The sequence below is a fragment of the Chelonus insularis genome, unplaced genomic scaffold (genome assembly GCF_013357705.1).
Source record: "Chelonus insularis isolate UGA/USDA-ARS -01 unplaced genomic scaffold, ASM1335770v1 contig_406_pilon, whole genome shotgun sequence".
Taxonomy (NCBI): domain Eukaryota; kingdom Metazoa; phylum Arthropoda; class Insecta; order Hymenoptera; family Braconidae; genus Chelonus; species Chelonus insularis.
Genome location: NW_023276563.1, coordinates 781299 through 794472, shown reverse-complemented (window position 1 = coordinate 794472; position 13174 = coordinate 781299). Strand labels below are relative to the sequence as shown.

The 13174-nt window shown below is 28.5% G+C and overlaps 1 protein-coding gene and 1 long non-coding RNA gene across 3 annotated transcripts in view; one reads left to right on the top strand and one right to left on the bottom strand.

The window, feature by feature from the left end:
• The window catches only part of LOC118069258 (uncharacterized), a 79792-nt gene extending 73433 nt beyond the window's left edge, over window positions 1-6359 (bottom strand). Inside the window, exon 1 of the long non-coding RNA XR_004690598.1 lies at window positions 6104-6359. This is a non-coding gene — a long non-coding RNA (uncharacterized lncRNA). The remainder of the gene's footprint in view (window positions 1-6103) is intronic.
• LOC118069257 (zwei Ig domain protein zig-8-like) overlaps window positions 1-13174 on the top strand; it is a 95634-nt gene that overhangs the window by 55810 nt on the left and 26650 nt on the right. The gene's annotated exons all lie outside the window — the stretch shown is intronic.

Here is a 13174-nt window from a genome sequence, read left to right as displayed (position 1 = left end):
TACTTTATCAAGTCTCATGATTTTTTTAATGAGAAAACTGACCTAAAATACTCCATTTCTTTTTTAATCAACATCAAAGTGTAAATAGCAGACTATAATCTCCAACAGAAAAATGATAAGGCTGTAGCTTGCAATTGAGCTAGACCAGGTGTGCCTGATTTATGTATCAATGCTTCATAGAAGTAATTATTTTCTTAGAAGTTTTTTTCTTAGATCATTAACAACTAATTATTCATTGCCTATCTAATAAATTTATTATCTTCCCAATGAACGATAAATATCAACTTTTTCTTCGAATTGATTTTTCCTATTAGTAAATTTTTCTGTAAAAAATCTACTGTTTTCTGATCTAACATATTTACATCACATATTACAACAAATCTACATCTCCTCAACCATTTCCCTTCTTCAAAAACATTTTTCCTCCAAAAAAAAATGATTAAAACAATAGAAGTGAATCGACAAATGCTATTAAAATATTCACTGCTGCATTACTTTCTGAGTATCTCTAATTTCCTCGAGCTCTTTATGCTCAATAATATCGAAAATCAATATAAAAAAAATCCTACGAAAATCCTACGTAAAAAAAAATGGGAGATAAACCAATTCAGAATTTGAATCAAGATACAGTTAATTCATAGTGTCGTGTACAAGTGCGATTAATTCGTCGTCGTTGAGCCGCAATGTCAAAAGCGTTGGGCTGGAAGAGACGAAACGAGTTGCTTGTCCGGATGCAACGGTGAGAGGACATGGCCGATATTCTCTCACCCTTTGCTGAAGCAAACCCACTCGGTTCTATGATACCTTTTGAAAGCTGCACATGGAAACACTCTTTCCCTACGTCACATGTACATACGTCTATAAATATCTCGGACGTACGTGTTTCGTATTCACTAATGCAAGCTCTCACAAATACTCGAGTGTTATATTTAATACAAACACACACTTATACGACACACACGCACATGCGTTTCCGGATATTTGTAGCTTTACTACGATGACATTACAAGGGTCGTCGTCGTCTGTTGTTTCGAGTCAACGACTCGGTCTCAAAATCTACAGTACGGAAACATGGTACTAGGAACAAGCCAACCTGTCAGAGATCACGGAGTGTAATTTTCCGGGGTGTTATGTACATCGCATAGGAACCTATGTCACTTCTAACACCTTTCTCTATATTATGAATTTCCTTTTACTCACCTTTCTCTTTATCTTTCCCTTATTTCGTCGCATTTCTCTATCGCAAACACCTTCCACAACCACCACTGCACTGTATAATACATTTATGCATATCTACTCGGTAACTTTGGTCAGAATGCATTACTGCATACGTTTCCATAACATTTTCCATAATGCAATTGTGTCAACACTACTTTCTACCTGGTAGTACGTTTTTTTTGCACTTTTGATAATAAAAGAAGAGCTCGAAGGAAAAGTAAGATGAAGATTGAAGATATATATTGTGTAATAATAGATTACAGGGAAGTGGTAGGTATTTGATAGATTGTGTTCTTTTCTGTTTTTTTTTAACATTACTTTGACGAAAGTGGTCTAGAAATTTTTTCATCCGATTATTTAAGCTTATTGAAAATTTCTTAACTTATTTTCGCGCTTATTTTAATACTTGAGTAGAAGTTATAATTTTATAAAGGAAATTTGCTTTTTTGTGTGAAGCTTAAATTAACATAAGTACTTAGTTTTAAAATAATCTGTTTCAAAATTATTTTTTATTTTCTTGGTGATTATTTTTGCTTATTTTTTATGTATTTAAAAAAAAGGTTCTTTTGTATTAAATATTTTACTTTTGTAAAAAAATTGCTTTAAAAAAAAATTAACTAAATTAAGATGTTTTTATTCAAGAGAAGTTCTGGTTCTAGAATTGTGAAAGGACATTTTGTATTTTCCCTTTTTTTGTTTTTTTTTCCTTTTTTTTTGAAAAAATAATGAAGATGAAATTTATAGTGTGGTATTTTATAGAGGTCCTCGAAAAATATACTGTAAATAGTGGAATGTCTAGTTCTTCAGTGAATAATTTGTAAGGGGAAAAAAATAACTTTATTTGTAAATGACACATCATTCCTGAAGTGGAAAATCTATGAGAATATAAAAAATGCAATCGAATATTTTTTTTACAATGTTTTTCACCATCTTCTTGAAATTTAATTTATTAAAATTTACTGTTAACTTATCTCATTTGCGATTCTATAAAAAAAAAAAATAAATGAACATTCAATACTTTAGAAAACTTCCAGTTTATTTTTCCTCTTCTCTTTCTGACGGAGAAACACTTATTTTTTTTCTTCATTTATATTTTGCGACAAATGATGTTCTAAATCATTAAAAAAAGATCGGGTTGTTGAACTCATCACTACGTATTTTTTTCTTTCTTAAAAAAATCTCAAAATATTTTATATTCAGATAAATGTTAAGTCGCTTTTATTCGTCTGTTTTCATTCCTTCACTTCAAAAATTAATGGTAAAAAAGTTAAAACCACAAGACAACTCAAGACATTAAGACAGAAAGAAATATTCTAAAACTGACACATTGCAACTAAAAATCGTGAGAAGAGCACGTTCACTTGGCTCGTTGTAAAGTGATGAAAACTTACGACTTAAAGTCGACAAGTGTTGTCACTCATATTTAACATTTAAAAATGCTTTAATAATTCTTCATAAACTCACTAATAAAATGTTTCACGTCGTACAATAAAATGAGCTATTATTTCTTGTGGTTTCCAAGCTAATTCGCTTAATTACTTATAATTAAATAGAAATTCCTCTGGGTAAAACTTTCGCGTTGTATAATTGGTAAAAAGCTTAAACTTTAACTCTAACACTATTCAAGTTGGTAAGATGAATATCATTTGAGTAGTTTGACACACCTACGTTTGTAAATTATCCTCACATATCTCTAGAGACATTTCCGCATCTTCAGAGCAATTTAACTCATTATAACGTTAACTTGATATTTTTGCTGAATAATTTGAAATTTCAGATCGTTTCATTGAACCTCATTATCATCTGAATTAATTGCGTCGTATGTTTTACTCCAAAATAATACAATAAATATCTTTCATAAAATATTCCATACTCACAGTGAACATTCAAAAAAAAATTATTATTTGTTATTTTTCATTAAAATCATTACTAATATATTATATTAATTAAAAAGTTAATTAATAGATTATTTGCTACACTAAATTTTAATTAAAATTTACTAATCTATTATTAATCAATAAAATAGTATCCAAAGAGCATAAATTAAAATTAACATACTAATAAATTAACAAATATTAATCATTTATTATTCATAAAAAAGCCAGTTTTCATTTTCTATTTATCTTGCATTGAATTTTGAGTTTATAATTCATGTGTTGTTCTCATGTAAATACCAAAGTCCAAACTAAAAAGAGACCACTTGGATATAACTGAATATTTATCAAATAATATTTAAACTACAATTTACTTAATAATTGTTTAAAATTTATTTATTCAAATAATTATAAAGTAAATAGTAATAACATACTCTTCAATAAATAGAAAAATACTATGATGATAATTACCATAAATTTTCTTTTATATAACTCAACTTTCAAACTCGAGATTTATCAGAAATGGAAGAGAAAATGTAAAGTACTTACAACTTGGCCTGTGGGCGTACATGAAAAATTGCCCATGCAGTTATTCAAATTTCTGCGACTAACAGCTGTATTATTAATGACCGTAAACGATCATTAAATTATGGAGCTTTCAACTGACTATTTGGTCAATATGTCAGTAAGACAGACTTAAGATCTACCCATGAATGCATTGTTATGAATAAATCAAGATGGGATAGAAAAAAAATATAAATAAACCTTATCCGTACAGTCGTTATTTACATCCGGTTAAATATTATCGTAATCATAAAGCTATGGTTATTCTACTTTCTTTCACGCACAACCTTGATAAATGTTATAAACACTAACCTACTCCAAATATATCAGACTTTAATCTCTACGAATTCGATGTAGTGTGAATGTTTCAGTGGATGACGTATGGATCTCTTTACTTATCGAATTCACGTTAGTTATTCATTTTTTGTTCTTTTTCGATTTTTACCTCTTCTTTGACTCCTTTCGTGTATATTAACGATAGAAAAAATTATTACATGCTGACGTTTACACTTTAAATGCAATTTCTTTTTTTTTCAATTGTGAAGTTGGAGAAAATTTTTTTTAATTGAATTTCCATTTTTATTTATAGACTTAGATGAAATAATGTAAAGATTAATTACTGGTACAAAGCTCTACAATACTTCTAGCATAAAAAAATTAATTGAATTGAAAAGTATTTATTTAGCGTCAAACAATGAATTTGAGTTCAGTTAAAGATTAATTAATGTTAATTTTTTAAAATTAATCAAGCCAATTGTTTAAGTAGAAGAAAAAATGTTGATCATTAATTTAAAAGAAGGTTCCTTGTAAAGAAATTAAATTTTTTGCAATATTAAGTAATACTAGTATTGCTATGCGTTTAAAGAGTAAAAAAATATAATCTAGTAATAAAATAAAAGAAGAAACTAAGCTTTCCAATTTAGATAATAAAACCTGAATTGTTTTTCAAATTAAAAATTTCAATCTTGGCAACCTGTTTAATAAATGCACAAGCACCTTAGCCAAAGTATGTAATTCGAATCGATCGAAAAGTGAAAAAGAGAAAAGATGAGAAGATACGAACACTAAAATTTTAGTGAGAATGGAAAGAAGAGATAAAACGATAGTTTGAGAGAAATAAGAACAAGTAAATGCATTATTAAAACAATATTGATAACATATATCCATTTGAAGATACATATCATGACTTTATCATCAATTGAGAATTTCTTTTTTGAAAAATAAAAATATAAAAATATATTTACGCAATTATAGTTACACTATAAAAAAAAAACTCAATGAGTAATTACATTTACTGTAAAAAAATTTGACAACTGCAAACAATAAAATTCCGGAACACTTCTTATTTGTACAAAAAATTTAAGTTAAACAATCAAAAATCCATTTGAACTGTAGACAAGAAAACTTTTCTAAAATAAACCAAGAGTTTGAAAAAATCTAATCAATTTTGAATATTCGATTTGTTAAATTTTTATATTTATTTTTAATATTTATAATAATACTCATAGTGTTCAGTGTTCGATGTAAAAACTAGATAAGAAAAATTTAGTCTTCTAAAGAACTCAACCCCACCTATATCTTTGTAATTCAATTTTATCTGAACAAGCAAGAACGTCTATAAATTGAATTTATATGGTTTTCATTCTTTGGTTGCTCGATCGCAAAATACAAAACTAAACGTGACGTTAATGTAAAATAAAATTTTTCTATGGAAACCATTGGCCATTTTTCTATAAACAATTCAATAATATTCAAGTTCTCTTTTTTAAATTTACACAACAGTCAATAAAAATCACATATTTATATATATTCTCTCCAAGTTAAGCTTTTATATAATAAAAATATGCCTGCCAAATACCTATAGTAATAACTGCTCAGTATAAAACCATTTATTCATAAATTGCAAACTAATCCATTTTCATAAACCTTTATTTTCAATAGAATTTTTCCGTTATTTTTGTTATTTTACGCATAGGAGAATTGGTAAAAGTTACTGATGCATTGTCAAATTTTTTTACGCAAGATTGACTAATACTCACGTTTAAATTAAAATATTATTTATGGTTTTATAAACATTTGTAATACGGATAGAATATCAAATACCTATTTGCTATCTTATTGTATTCGGTTCATTCTGAATGTAAACCGATAACTACGTCAATCTATTAAATTTTCAAAATTTTCTACGAAGCTTCAAACAAAAGACACAGTACTAACACTAAAAGAATAACTCAATTTAATGATGCTACTAAATACAATTAATGGTAAAAAAGACCATCAACTTATTACTCCGAAATTACAAAAAAAATTTTAGGTTAAAAATTGATGGACATAAAAGTGAGTTAGAGTTTATAAAGCTTGTGAACGAAAATAAAAATATCAAATATTAACACAATTACAATAAATACAATCTTTTAACAATAAAAATGTAGTTAAAAAATACTCACGTATTGGACACAACAATCGATTAATTTACTTCTTCCAAGCTTTTAGTGCACAGTAATGATGGTTCCTTTGTTCTTAAACTTCATTATCGCCTTTTCACTTCAATTCGTTTCACTTCACTTCGTATTTCTTTTCTTTTATTGTTCTATCAAACGTGTTTTGTTGATCATGTTACTTCAACGGGTATACGAACTAGTGAGTAAAACAAAAATCCACAAGAAGACCGCGAGAAAAGACAATCTACACAGTTTCAATAAAAGCTTGTACTCACTAACATTCAGAACCAACGGTTACAAACTCACTCGGCATTTATCCCCACTCCCCTCTCCTTCATTCGTTACCTTTGTTCTTTTGTTTTGGTTTCGCTTAGATCGAGGTCAATAAACACATCAGGACTTTAAGTTGAATAACTATAACTCTTGTAAGAGATTTTCATAAGAAATATTTGTAAACAAATTAATGAGAAACAGAAGCAAGAATCTAAGCTCGAATAAATGAGTTACATTATTGGATAGCAAAGTCGATCGTATGAAAATAGTATTCTAATATGTATTCGCCAATGAAAATGATCGCATGGGAATAGCGAACGAGAAGTTGGTAGTATGTATTGAAAAACGAGAAGTTGGTAGCATGTATTACGCGAAGATGGTTTACATAATGAGATCATACGATAAAATTGTTCCATAGATAAAATAGTCTTTGGACAGTTTAAATAAAAGTAACTTTATCGATTATATTTGAATGAAATACATAAATTTTTTCAAGATATTCCAATTGGATCAGGTAAAAAAAGAAGGCTATGAAAACTTCTTCGTTTATATACCATCAACAACGTAGACTAAAAATGGTAAATTTCTACTGGTCCTTGAGGTTCAATTTAAGACATTAATTTTTCTACAAGTGCACGATAAGTAGAGAGATAAAGCTAAGTGAATCAATTTTATTAAAACTGGGAGAGAGGAATTTTTTTTTTTGCAAAAATGAAGTCTGATAGTGATTTTTAATTACTGGATAACCTCTTTACGATTTCAAGAAAGTTTTTTATAAAATTAGAGAAAAGATAAAAATTGTTAGTGACAATAGTCTCTGGAGATCGACAATGTTGGAGTCACGATTTCTCGAAGATTAAGCCATCAAGGTTCGTTTTTATCACGAAGCCAATATAAAACAGAAAGTTATTATATATATTCTCACAAAACGATCTCATTCTCAGAAGACAAAGAAAAGTTCTAGCAGTAGAATAACTTGAAAGGTATATATACTTTTTTACTGAAATACATCATATATATTATCTTGATCCCCTGTTATTATTTCCAAAAATGTAACGTATTGATATTAAAGCAATACAGTGAAATTTTACAAATCAATTTAATTGGATTAAATAGTGAAATAATTCAACTTCAATCGAAATTAAATTGCTCTATTTACAATTGAATGATTGAATAAATGACAAGACAATTCATATTAATTAGCCAAACCAATTTAATTAGAATAGTGAAAAATCAAAAGCTGATAATTAGTACTAACTATTAACACTTTATTGCAAAACAGATTTAGTAATTTTTGCCTTCAAAGGGTAACAATAATTGCACAGGCAGAGTGTCAACACAACAGCAGCGAGGGTTTGTGTCTCAAGTATATGAACACCAGCATATAGGTGGCAAAGTCCACTTATCCTGGGATTGTTGGAGTGTATGTACAGAAACAAAGAGAGGTAACAATGATAACGAGAACACGAGACAGACAGAAGCAGAAGAAGCAATGAGAGAGAAACCAAGAACACGTGAATAGAGGGTGAAATAGCTCCAGGGTTTGGATAGAGAACGGCAGCGTTGGTTAGCTAACACGTGACTTGAATTTTAGGCTTCCGCAGTTTCTCTTCTCAATGTCGCCGCTTGTTCAGCTACCCCTGACAGCTTTGGGATCGGGCGTTACCAACCTACCGAAATCACGACCGTATGTTCTGAGAACTAAAGGGGTATGTAGCCAAGTCGATCCATGTTGGACACAAGTCAACTTGACTGGTTTTAAACCATTTACATCAAAGTTTGAATGAGCGTAATGTCCGGGACTTAGAACGGACAATTTACTGATTTCACTATTTGATAATAAATTCAATTTGCATTCAATCAAGAAGAAGAAAAAAAAATATACTGAAGAAAAGAAATAATTTTGTACTGTTTGAATGGATCTCTTGAGACATATAAATGTTCACAAGTCATCACAAGAGGAAGTCGTAAAATAGTCCGCTTCACTGAATCATGTCTTTGATCTGATAGAAATATATTGGTCGTAAAAATACTAACAATAAATTGCAACATGATTTTCAATAAAAAATTCATAAATTTAACTTCTTGAAACAATTGAAAAGTGAAGTTTCTTACCTAGAATATTCAAAATCAGTTCAACGAAATGTCTTTCGAAAAAAGATTGATTATCATCAGAAAAAGGAAGAATGTAGAAGATTTTGTAGCTGAAACTAATATAAATGTCGGATGGTTGAAAATGAATGAAATGAATCAGTTCTTGTAGAAGACAAGATGAAAATAATAGAATACGACAGATCGTTCAGAAGACAAATAAGAAGACATTTGAGAATCCTATTTAATTGTCTTTTCTTTATATATTAAAGCTGCGAAACCAATTCAAATTTTCAGAAATCTGATATCGTTCCTCATAATAATATCTTCATCTGTAGAATTTATTACGAAACGTCTTCTCTGTTTAATATCTTCAAGATAAATGGTAATTTAGTTTTATCTTTATTTTGATAATATCTCATAGCTTCTGCTTAAAATTATTTTTGAAAGTTTTCTGCTCAATTCATTAATGTAAAAGAAATACTCACAATTAACTTAACTCTTACTTAAAGAATAGAAACTTCATTACAGTACTTTTTTCCAATTTCAATCACACTTATAGTGATTAAAATTGTAATTGCTACAAGCAATTTTGTTTTCGCTATTAATTAAACAAAATCTGTGAAAGTAAAAAAACTCAATTATCCTTTGTTTCCAGGTAATTAATATCTAATAAATGATTACTAAGAGTCATTACATGTAATCAAGATATTTCTTCATGAGGAAAAAGAATAATAGAATGACAAATAAATCTAATTTATGAAGAAAACATTCATATGCAAACGGGAATCCGTAAAGAATTTAAAGAATCTTCTGTAAGTAAATAAATGAAAACTTGACAATTTAATAGTTCATATTTCAATTTTATAGTCAGTTTTTGAAAATTATAAAATAAATTATTTTTTCAATAAGCGTTTTTCTTTGGTTTCGGTAAACTAAGGTTTCAAACAAAAAGATGAAGCTAGAAAATTATAAAAAGAATATTATATTCTTGAGACCATCAATTTACATCTTTAATGATGAAGATGTTACTCTGAACTCCACGTTCTTTTACCCATTTTGCTTGTGAATATAGATTTAAACAGTCAATCAGTCAGACCATTTTCTTTCTCTAGAAAAAAATTTCTTTCCATAGAGAAGATGAATAGCTAAATTTAATCTTGCTACAAATTCTTAAATCTAATATAAAAAAATACTATTTGAATAATGACTATAAAATAATCAAATATATATAATTAGTTCAATATAGTATGAATAAAATCATTAATCAATTGAATGATTAAATGTGTTAAATAGGTGATTATACAATTTTAATGAATGGAAAGAATTATAAAATGTTGCCTAAAAAAAGGGCAACTCAGACACTTTTATCCTTCGATCAGTAATATTCAAACATCTTTTCCTTATTTTTCTCTCATTGTCTTTTTCTTTCATTATTCATTGTAATATCAGAAAAAGCAGTTAAATTCAATCTATCCTCGATTAGAATCAAAAACATCTTCTAAAGTGTCTTTAAATTTCAATCAAGACTCTTAACTTTTCTCTTTAAGTTCCCAATTAGTAAAAGAGCATATTTAAATGTAGTCAATGAACCTGACATATTTGATGAAGCATGTACCAAAGTCATTTGCAAAAAGCATAGCCAACTAGAGATTGTAATCGGCCAAACATTTCATAATGAATAATAAAAATAGCTCGTTTCGATGAAAGAATACAATACAAAACATGATATAATGGACAAATTTAATAACAATGATGAAAAAATAATTGAAAAAGTTTATAGTTTAAATGAATACAACACCAACAATTTATTCAAAAATATTGATGTTGCTAATAAAATGACTCGTGCTCACGTTTTAATTAGCGATATTTAAATGTATAACTTGTCTGAGTAGTTTTTTCATTGTAATGCTACACTGTTAATACTCAGCTGTTTTTTTCCAGTGTATGTATTACGGAATACAGACGTCAGAACTTCATTGTGGTCAAAGAAATAAAGTATACAACGACGCGCACTCAACAGTAGTATGTTGGCCAGCAACGAACTGGCAAATGAGAAAGTTAGACGCAGAACGGTAATTAACCGTTGCTCTGAATTTGAACCAGGAGGATTAAGTACCTTTCTGGAAAAGTGCCTAATACTATTTAATCCACATTAAAAAAAATACAAAAACATCAAGATGACTTCAAGTGACATAATTTAATTTTAATTTCAAGTTTCATAGAAACAATCTTCTGATATAGAATAAAAAATGATTGCAAACGAAAATAAAAGAAAGCAAAGAGCTAATATGTAGGATATAAATGAAAACTTTATGATTGCAAGATAAAGTAAAGATCGTAAAGAGTTTTTATGAAGTTAGTTGGAAAAAAAAACCACGCAATTGAGTTTTGTTAGTCGACAGAGGCAATTATCTTCGCTTTATCTTAAGCCTTACTTCAAGACATTGTGGGGTTAGTAGTATCTAATACTATAGGAGCTATAGTGATGTCACTAATTTACCTTAAAGTGCTACCTACTAGTTTTATACTTTTTACTTGCTCACTTGTATACTTTTCTATAGTACATTCTGAAAGTAGCATGTAATTTTAATCACCTCTTGGTAATCTTTTCTTATACCTATTTTCTTGCTACCAGTTGTATCAGCAAGCAAGACCTTGTCTAATCTGGACAAGTTCTATGCTTTAATAATATTCTTTTTGCAAAGATTTGCATTAAATATTCTTGAAATATTGTCAATTAATTCTGACATGAAATCGAAAAATTTTTTAATTAGGAAAACAGCAATAGCTAAAATCAATAGCTGTAAATTTAATTCTTTATGATGTCAACCAACAATGGTGCAAATGAAAAGAATTAAATTTGAAGTTTTGAGTTCACTCACTATTATGTCTATATCTGATGCTAGTTTTTTTTATCATAGAAAACGTAGTCGAATATGCAGATATTATCAAGCTATTCCGAATTTCTCAGATAATTTTTTGGACGTTGATTTCATTGATGTATTCAATTGATTTACATATATAGGTCACTGTTGAGCGAGAAAATATCTGTTCCACGAGAATTTCCATGGATGTGAAAATGCGGCAAAAGGACATATTTACTTTAGCAAGGTATATACATTCCTGCACCATGTAATTTTGCATTGGTAAACCAATACATTTTTTATATATGAATTTTGCTACTAACACATTAATTAACTAATATTTTCTTCCGTTTTTAGTTTCTATACTGTTCAATAACATCATGAATTTAATTATCTTCTTCGAGAAGCCATTTATACCTAAGAAGTGCTTCAAGGCATAATTAAAATATGCCGGTTTTACTGTAATGTTTCCTTTGAAGTTTGTAAGTACTCCAAGATGTTTTATTCAGTCTCGTTTATTCAGCATACTTTGCTCAGATTTCTTCGATAATTTTACAACCCCGATTAACCCTTTGAAGGTTATTTAATAATTTAGATGATAAATCAAAATGTTTGAAGTAAGAAAACTATTTTTTTTCGTGAAATACTAAAAACTTGATGTTTTAGCAATTATAGAGATTCAAAATTATTAGATTTGAATTAAATGAAAGCTGGTGAATGCTATTTATTTTTAGACAGATTGTTAACTTGAGATTAATGTTATTAAAATATAAAAGAAGTGAAATTGCAAAATAAATTAAGCCTAACAAAAAATTGCATCTTTTCTCATCAGCTATAATTCAGTGCAAGCTGAGGAGAAAAGAAGATTAAAACAACGGGGAGGAAAAATTCAGGAACAGTTTAATCATAATAATTTTAATTACGCAAGTGGCGACGTAAACTCGACATTTATCCCAATGGAATTGCAAACCACAATGTACACTACCGTGTGAACCAACCCATCTGGAAGATTCTCAAGACCATATGTTTGCAAATAAAATTCACAATTTTATATCACAATAAAAATTAATTAGAAAAATACCTTTTGCCAAACTGCTTATAGCAGATGACAAAAAAGGCTCAAATACAGTGAAACCATAAAAAGCTTTGATTCAACTTACAGCAATCTTTGTTAGATCAGTTAAAAGTTTGTGACTTCCGTACGAAGAGGATATTCTATTTTCTTCCACATCCTTCGACAGCTATCTGTAAAGAAAACAAAAAGAATATTCGTTATTAAGAGTTAACAAAATATAAAAATGGAGAAGCAACGAAAATTGGATGAAAATGATACTGTCTTTATTAATCTCAAAACCTTGATATTTGTAAACTAATATATTTGAACACGAAATAGCAAAAAATTGATAATCATTCATGAAAGCAGCTAAGATGATTTATACTTTTAAAAATACACAAGAATTGTGTTAAAATATGCTCAACTAAGTGAGCTACTATGACGCTTATAGCTGTCTAGTGCATCATGAAAGATTATGTTAGATTTCATATGAAATCTGAGGATTTGAGTGGTTATGTAGACCACAACTTAAAAGCTCAGCAGAATATTTTTTCCTTTTTGCATCGTCACATGCAATGCTTATCGTGAAAATCGATTATGGCCAACACTAAATTGATGTTTATTCAAATTTATATACCAATTTAACTTTGTTTGAGAAATTCTGGGAATGGCAGCTGACTGAAAAAAAATGTTATTTATCTGTATTTACCAACCTGGTGTCAGTAACTAATTTATTATGGCAAACAAATATTATATGACATATCCATGGTATTACATAAAATTGATATACAA